Raw genomic sequence first — 9,283 nt, 5'->3', positions numbered from 1 at the left:
CGCGATAATTCTCCAGCGGCACTCCTAAATATTTCACTGGGGTTACTGTCCAAGTCATGTTCACGAAAATTGTTGGCGCTGTGGGCCAATCGCCGTGCCAGAACCCCAAACATTTCGCCCAGTTCACAGCACTCCCACTAACAGAACAAAAGTTTTTCAATTTCAACCACGACACGAACGCTTTCGTAGTCAGCACGAAATACGGCAATGTCATCTGCGTACGAGAGAACGCGGACCTCCACCGCATGCAGACGAAAACCATGAATGCTGCTGCTTTGAATTATGCTCAAACAAAAGGGTTCAATATACAAACAAAATAGCAATGGTGACAGGGGGCAACCTTGACGCACAGAGCGTTGCACTCGGATGCGCGCACCTACCCCTTTATTCACTATCAACCGCATCGTGCATCCCCTGCACTCCATGGCTACTCTCTGGCAAATGACTTATTCGACATTCACGTGCTCCAACAGTGAGAACAAGAGGTCATGTGGCACCCTGTCAAAGGCTTTCTCTAGATCAAGCCGGAGCATTGCGATGCTTTCATGCATGGCGTCGCAACACTAGAGCGCAGACCGGGCTTTGTGGATGTTGGTATAAATGGTGCGACCTTTAATACCGCAGGTCTGATGTGGCCCTACTAATTCTTGCATAACAGTTTGGGGTCGTTTAGTCAGAAGTTTTGTGAAGATCTTATATTCTACATTCTTCAGTGATATTGGTCGGTAAGCGGTAACTTGTCGCAGTTTAGTGTCATTGTCGCTTTTTGGTATTAAAATTGTGTGGGCTGGTTGAAATGACGGGGGAAGCATATCCTTGTCATAAGCCTCATTAAACAGCGCAGCTAGAACTTGTGCAAAATCATTCTCGAATGCTTTATATAGCGATGCTACTAGCCTATCTGGTCCCGGAGACTTTCCAGGGTTGAGGTCTTGTATGGCTTTCCGCACTTCTTCGGTTTGAAATAGCCACTTCTAACCGTTCCTTCGTGCCATCACTAAGCTTCGGCATTGAGGACAAGAAATGGGTTTTAAAGTCTTCGGTTCTTACTTTCGTGTAACCAAAAATCCCGCTATAGTATTGCCACAGTACCAATGAATCCAGTGGCGCCATACTGCGGCAGAACTGTTTTAGATAGGACTTGCCGTGCCTTGCGCATTCTAGGGGCTAGGGGTTTTTATCTTCTTCCTCGCTCGAGCTCCCTGCTCTCTTGCACGCGGAAGAATGCTGAATAAAGATTTGATTTGATTTGATTTGATTTGATTTGCACGCCCAGCACGTTTAATTAAACCTGGTTTGTGTGCTTCGACCGTTTATCAGTGACACTGTTCATAAAAGGCCCTCTCTATATTTGCTTTATCGGAGTAAATTACACCTTTCCACTCTATTTTCAGTATGTCATTCTTATGGGCATGTCTCTTTTTCAAGTCGAGAGCACGTTTCGTGGGCATTTCGCCTGCTATCATGCGTTGTGCCCTCGCCCTCACGATCGGTCCTTGATGTCGCTCCGCATCTATTGCCTCTAGGTTCCACTTAACGGAGCGAATTTCTTCGATGCGTGCTCCTGGCTGCTTGCCCTCTTGCGCTGTCAAAAACATCATATTTTCCTTCACTCTTTGTTTTTGCTTTATATCGCACGATCGTTCAATAGCCGTCATTTTCACTGCCTGCTTAAATCTTTCCCACTTCACTCCTAGAAGTTCATTGTCCTCGATTTGCAGTTCGCGTATCGCCGACGCTGCACGTTCCAGAAAGATATCTTTCAGCAGCTTTTCATTAAGTTTCCAGTTTTTCCACACGAATTTGCTTTTCGTTCTTTTTCTTTTCCCTACATGAAAGACAACAAGACAATGGCCACTAAACGGCACTGGTTGTACGAGGTATTCGTCACAGAATGGTATCAGTTCGGCAGATACGTACGCCTGATCCAAACGTGCGTGACTCGTCCCCTTGAAATGGGTAAAGCGAAAGCCAGAACCACACCCGAGACAATCGCCCACATCTTCGAGATGACAGCGATCAGTTACGTCACTCAAACAGGCAGCACTCGCATCTCTATAGGGAGTCGAACTCGTCTTGTCGCGTGCCATGCATACGCAGTTGAAATCGCCAAGACAGACAACCCGACGGTCTGTATCACAATAGTTTCCAACTGTCTCAAGTTTTCGCCTCTCTTCCACGTTAGTGTGCGCGTAATTACAGATGACGTGCCATTCCAGACCAGCTAATGTCATGTCACAGAGAATCCAATGAGCGAAAATGCAAGTCTGATCTCTTTCCACAATCGCTCCCAGAGACTGGCGGATCAAAAGCATGCACCCTGCCGAAGTACCCACCGCATGAGACACGCAAACATCGTATCGGCTGCTGAACGGACACACCATACTGTCGGTGTGGTCTTGACTCTCGATTTTGGTTTCTTGTACCGCTACAATATCCAATTCCTGCTCAGCCACGAGTCGTAGCAGCTGATTTTGCTTCCTCCTGGATGAAAGACCTCTGCCATTGAGCGTGGCTACGAAGAGGTGTCTTTCAAAAGCCGCCATCGCTTAGCAAGACCAGGCCACCAGTACGACGCTTACCTTTGTACGCACAACGTCGAGCCGTGTAGTGTCGTCCCGCCATTATTAGGACTTTGAGTTGTCGCCGCAAAGAAGCTACGACGATCGTTGCCCGCTGCTAACACGCTGCTTTTTCACCTCGCCGGCGTGCCGTTGGCTTTGTAGCAGACGTTGTCTTTGCTCCGGGCTCGTTGCAGCGCCGTCGTCACGGCGCCGTTTAGCAGCAACAGGGTCGACCTCCATGGATTCGCCGTTGCCTTCTTCAGCGGGGCATGGGTTATCGTGCGGCTGCTCGGTAACCTTGTTCGTGACTGCCGACTCGGGTGGGCTGAGCGTTGTTCAGCAGTCGGTGGCATGTCGTTTTCCTTGTCGTCGCGCTTCAATGCAGCCGTTAGGCTATCGACCACTCGGTTGGTGGCGGCCTGCTCAGCTTCATCCTCGTCCATATGCAGCTCACTGTTTTCGCCGAGTGTTCCTCGCCCAGCTGCGCGGGCGTACGACTTCATGCATTCAGCCTCTTCGTGCCCGTACGCGTGGCACTGGCTACACTTGGGCACCTTGCAGTCACGCCTAATGCGGCCTGTGTTGCGGCAGTGGAGAAACATCGGCGCACGCCCTGGCACGACGACTAACACTGTCCCGTTCCAGATACGCATCTGATGGGGTAGGCGCTCGAGGCTTGCACCTTCTCGTAGAACCAGCCGCACAACTCGAGTAGTCGAGTTAGCGTTTTCAAACTCGCCGGTTTTCCATCTATCGCTCTTTCACTTCGCCGTACTCAGCGAACGCCCGCCTCAGAGTTTCGTTGCTCACGTTGAAGGCGCACCAATGCACCTTCAGCCGCTCTTCGTGCCTTTCAGAGTCAAAAACTACGCAAGTTTTCCCTTTAACAGTGTTATGTCCGGCGTCGAGCAGCTTTTTCTTGGCCTCCTCGCTGCGGAAGTTTACCAACCAGACGTGTGACATCTGGCATGCTCCGATCATCGGCTGGCGGAAATCTTCAATCCTGTAAGGCCTTGCAGTGGTGTTGCAGTGAAGAACAACCATTGTTTTCAGTCCTTCCCCGGTAGGCAGGGGCGGCAGAACAATCCTGTAGTCAACCGTCCAAAAACGATGTTCCGCGGCTAGAATGGGCTTTATAACAGCTCGCGAAGAGCCAGCCGTCCTGCGTCCTTTCACGACCGTGGCCGGAAGCATAATGACTTTGCTATCGCCGCAGCAGAACCTGCGCCAATTTGAACTGCAACACACACTCGGCCTGTGCACTGCACATCGTATTCTTCATATGCTAATACCATTAAAAAACTAGTATTCGCGATTTTAGCTATGCGCCGGTAGTGAAAAACAGATGTGCGCTGTATGATTTGGTGTGGTCAACGTCACAGCACTATGGACCTTATTAGGGTGCCCCGATGCCCGCTTGTCTCCGCTTTCAGGGTGACGACACTGCCCGCGACGGCAACATGTTGGGTCACACTCTCCCGTTCGGCTGCATAGAACGCAATGCGGCAGGGGGCCGTTCGGAAGCCAAAACTGCCACTACCGCGTGAAAATCTGCAAACCTGGTGTTCTAAAAAGAAAGCGTGGTACGAGAGATGTTTCAAACAGTGAATCGGAGTTGGTCAAGCTAAAATATGTCATGTTTCGCAGTTCATGTGCTGAGAAATTCCGCGCCTTGCGAACATTCGTTACATTCTCACAGCGGTTGTAACATTTCCAGCGCTATCTGTACCCCCGGATACTCTACATCTCGATTGCTTTTCCAGCAGTCAGAATTGCTTATTTAGAGCTGGAGTTTCATAATCGCCAAACACTGCCACTCGGGCAGTTCTAATGAGAATATCAAGATTTCCTGTCAACGACAGTTTCGAGGGTGTTCGGGCATTAACTTGCTGCTCTGTTGCTACTGTGACAAAGCAGTGGCAGTATATAAGAGATAAAAATATGAAAGCATAACAACTGTCGGAAGATTTTGACATACACTGTTCACCTCGTGTTTGGGGTGTTGTTGAAACAGACCAGTGAACTGTATAAGGGTCTCACTGTTTAATGGTAGCACAAATTTGACTCACATTACTTTATAATTTGTTTTGCTTTCAAGAAATGCGTGAAACGGTCACCTTTGTTGAATCTGCTACTGCGTGTTTTTCTTTTGTAGTCTACAATTAACTTGTGCGTGTGTATGATTCACCTTGCACAAGAGCGTGATAGCCATAACCACTGCTTATTCGCCGTGAAATTTTGACTTCAGTTTTGGGAAGGTTCAAGGCAATGCCAGCTCGTAATGACCAGCCTGTCCACTTCAACAAAACCAAATTAAAAAATATATTTTTTGTGTCGCTACTCCAAGCCTCTGCACTTTTCGCCATCGGAATACGGCGGACATCAAATGCACTGACCGTAGTAGTTGGTGTTGCTGAGTGAAACACAGAACGTAAATATCGAAACAGCAAGGAATGATCCATTTATTTAAAATATACATGATATTGAATGTGAACATACCGCTCTGCGTTCTAAAACAAAAGGCAACTTGCATTCACTGAAGGCCTGCGCCTGCTACTGCTTTACTTCCATAGGATCAATCAGGAAGTTCAGGTGTGCTCAGCCATCGTGCGAAAATACGAAGCCTAAGGGACACAAAACGGTCAACAAGTTTCTGGAAAAATTCTGAGTGCTGTGTACACGAAACTTGTGGGAGGGCCACACTACTGATAATCATTTGTCTCAGTGTCTTCATTTACTTTTTGACACGACTAATATTCCTTGTTCCAGAAAAAAAAATTAAATGTCATTTCGAACTGCTCAACAATTTTCAGAACTTCTTGGCTTGCGTAGGTTAAATTTTTCCCACCTTGCACAAACTCTTTCAGCTGAACGAGCTTGTGCTGTTCTCCGGGCTCTTCCGCGGTCAACATGCGCATGCAGACCAAGCAATGTTCCACAGTAGACAAAATTGGCCTAACTAAGAATCCTGCTAAATGAGAAAGTATGTCGCCCTGGATAGAAGACAATGGGTGCAGATCGGCAGCAATGACTTCCTCATTTTCGACAGATTCGCACTGCCTCGCATGCTGTATTTCTGGAGAGAGAAAATTAACTAGATAATCACTGTCGTAAATTTCGTAGACAAATTATTTTGGAACATTTAGAAACTGGCTCAATGACACAATTTTAAGGGCATTTTTTAGATCATATGAGCTGGACACAGGCGCTGGCATTCGGATTACGGAAAATAAATTCTCCAAGCAGTCTTGGACAAGCCTGCCTGTCAGGACAAATTTGTACCCGCAGTCTTTCAGGAAGTAACGGTGTAGCTTCAGCACATCTGTCGACATGACTACGCCTGACTGGCAGGGCTTCCAGATTTTTCGCACGCCAATGCTGAGTTCCGAGACAACTTCTGACGCAAGGTATAAAACTGAAACTGCTCGCTCATACTTTTCTTTGTCAATCATTGTTAAGGCGACCAACGGATGACGAGCTGTCATTATCGTGTACCACTTGAATAAAAGCTCAAAAAACCAAGCAGTGGTTTCAGCTTCCGATGGTAACGCTCCTTGATCTACAAGGTACCTAATTCATGCAGGGGCTTCTCTAAATAGCTGCACAGCGATTCCGACCTTCATTTTTGTGAAGCGACCATCTGAAAAATGAATTTCACCGAGGAGGAGGAGGAGGAAAAACATTTATTCAGAGCACAAAAACTGAGTGTGTAGAGTGCGAGAACCCATTGATTGTCATCATAATCCGGCCCTTCTCAACCAGCAATTTCTGGTCGAGTGGGCTGTGGCTATGAAGGGTTGCCTCCCAGCGCTCATGAGTCGGATCGGGATTGCTGTCCAAGTCTGGGTTTTCTTGACATTCCCAAACCGCGTGAAAGAGTGTGCCAACTGCTCCACAGAAGGGGCAGGACGAATGGTAGGTTTCTGGGTACCATTTACTCATTAGGTAAGGATTGGGCAGAGCATTAGTTTGTAGTCGCCTGATTATGTGCTCTTCATATTTACTTTAGGAAGAGGATATTTAGGAAGAGGATATTTCCTTCTTCTGATCTTATAGTACTCCGTAATTTCTGCGTAGCTTAGTAAGGGTGAGGGGTTGTCAACTATGTCCGAGAGAGGCTGCGTGCCAGATGCTCGGAGGAGGAGAGCTCGAGCAGCTGTGTTGGCCGCCTCATTGCCCGTCGTTGAGAGGTGCCCTGGCGTCCAGAAGATCTGGATGTTGGAAGGATTAGACCTTTCCAAAATTTCCCTACACGGAGCGCCAACGCGGCCTCTGAGGTAATTGCGTACCGCTGCTTGTGAGTCGGACATAACCGTTGCCTCGCTGTTCTTTGATATCGCTAGTGCGATAGCTGCTTCTTCAGCCTATGTGGTATCCACCGCTTGGATAAGGCTGCTTGCAATGATATCCCCCCGGGGTGAAACTGCTGCGATTGCCGCGACTCCGTTAACGGGTCCAGCCGCATCGACCTAGATCGTGTCCTTGTTTCCATCCCAGCGCTTAGAGAGGTGTCTAGCTCTGGCTAGTCTCCGTCCTCTGTTATATTGCTCATCCATGCGTTTTGGTATGGGGTGAGTCGTAATGTGTGATCTCATCTGCATGGGCATGTCGATCTTGTCAGCGACTTCCCGGGGTGGACTGATTCGCAGCTTCTGTAATATTTTCCTGCCAGGCTTAGATGTTGAGAGCCTGAGAATTTGATCTACACGGTGGGCCTCTATTAGTTCGTCAATGGTGTTATGGATCCCCAGCTGTAGTAAGCGCTTAGTGGATGTGCATAAAGGGAGTCCCAGCGCCGTCTTAACTGCCTTTCGAATAATAACATCTATAGTTAGTCTTTCTCCTTTTTGCTAAGCCGTAAGTACGGGGTGGCGTATGTTAGTATAGAGAGAATGAAAGCCTGAACTAATCTTAGGGCCTCCTTCTCTCTTAGCCCATTTCTTTTCTTGATCACCCGGCGTAGCATTCTAGAGACTTGTTCGGAGTAGGCTTGGAGCTGTCTGATTGTAGTGGTGTTAGTGTTGCCGCTGGGTATGATGGCTCCCAGGATTTTGATCTCTTTCTTGATCGGAATGCTCATACCCTGGACCGTAATGGCGACAAAGGGAGTGGACGGCAAAAGCCCCGTATTCTGCCTCTTGCCACGGTCGATCAGGAGTAACTCTGATTTCTCGGGAGAGCACGTTAACTCATGCCTCGCCGCATGCTGGCACACGACATTCGCTGCTTCCTGAAGCCGGCCTTGATTTTCCCCTTCATTACCGCTGCAACACCAGATCGTAATGTCGTCGGTGTATTTAGCGTGCTCAATGCCTTGGATGCGGTCTAGCTTCTCTGGTAGCCCACGCATGGCCAGGTTGAAGAGAAGCGGAGACAAGACCGCTCCCTGCGGGGTGCCCTTGGAACCTAGATTGAACGGAGAGGAGGTCCGATCACCAATACTTATTGACGCTTTTCTATTGGAGAGAAAGTCCCTCACGTAGTTATATGTGCGGTCACCACAGTTGATGCTGTTAAGCTCATCCAGTATTCCCTGGTGGTTGACATCGTCAAATGCCCCTTTTAAATCGAGCGCAATGATGGCCTTGACCTGACATCTGCCGGGGTTGTCCAGAATATCCTCTCTGATACGGAGGAGAATATCCTGTGTAGACAGCTTTTCTCTAAACCCGTACAGCGTGTCAGGGAGGATATCAGTCTTCCTCAGGAGTCGTTTCAGTCGGGCGTTCACGACCCTCGCGAACAGTTTACCCAGACACGACGTCAGGGAGATCGGTCGTAAATGATCAATATCGCAAGGCTTATTGGGCTTGGGAATTAATCGCACAAAAGCCAATTTCCAGGAGTCGGGGATCTGGCCCTTGTGCCAGCACTGCGTGTTGAAGTATTTCACTAATTTTCTTAAAGAGCATCTTGGTGTTTATCTGGTCCGGTCCAGGAGCGGTGTTCTTACGCATGACGTCAAGCTCCGCCCTCAGTTCCTCAACCGTTACGTCTTTGCACCGGTGTACGCAGGGAGAGGGTACGAGGATCCCAGATCGAGGAATTTCCGTGCAAGTTCTACAATGAGGGCTTCGTTGTCCCCTTTATAGCTGTGCAAGGCGTTACAGAGCGTGTCTGTTTGCTCTTTCCGGTTTGAGTTCGGCTCGATAAGGGATCTGAGGAGTCCCCATGCTTTAGCCGTGCCCATTCTACCGTTGAGCTCATCACACAGCTTGAGCCAGTTTGGGTTAGCGAGGTTATGTGCGTAGTCATCCGCTCCCTTGGTGAGTTCTGCAATCTTGGTCTTCAGCTTGCGATTTAACTTTTGCCTTTTCCACCTACTTGTCAGAGATCTCCTGGCTTCCCACAGATGTAACAGGTGCGGGTCAACTGCCGGAGTTTCCTCCGTGGTGTTCGCTGTCGTAGAGCGCCTGGCGACTGTTTTATTTTAAGCAAGTTTTAGCTGTTCGTAGTGCCGATGCTCAAATTCTCAACATGCCCTATCAAAATTTCAGTGCTCGGCAAATTAAATCTTGACACAATCTTTTCACTAAGATGCATGACATCCTTCCTAACAAGATGTACTCTAATATTCTTAAGTACATGAGCACGGTCGAGCATAATGTAAAGCTCTCTTGCATCACAACGGTGGGGAACACTGCACACAGTCACCAAGTTATGTGAGCTCGACAGACTTAAAGGTCTCCACATGGCTCGGTTGGAGGCACCCATGTCAC

The 9,283-nt window shown here is 48.4% G+C and overlaps 1 pseudogene; it reads right to left on the bottom strand.

Annotated features, from left to right (window-relative positions):
• Positions 1 to 2,695: 2,695 nt before the first annotated feature.
• On the bottom strand, positions 2,696 to 3,758 carry LOC144109813 (uncharacterized; annotated as a pseudogene).
• Between the last annotated feature and the right edge of the window lie 5,525 nt (positions 3,759 to 9,283).

Source organism: Amblyomma americanum, chromosome 11 (assembly GCF_052857255.1).
Source record: "Amblyomma americanum isolate KBUSLIRL-KWMA chromosome 11, ASM5285725v1, whole genome shotgun sequence".
NCBI classification, from domain to species: domain Eukaryota; kingdom Metazoa; phylum Arthropoda; class Arachnida; order Ixodida; family Ixodidae; genus Amblyomma; species Amblyomma americanum.
The sequence above is the reverse complement of the archived record's forward strand: the minus strand, read 5'-3'. Positions and strand labels throughout refer to the sequence as shown.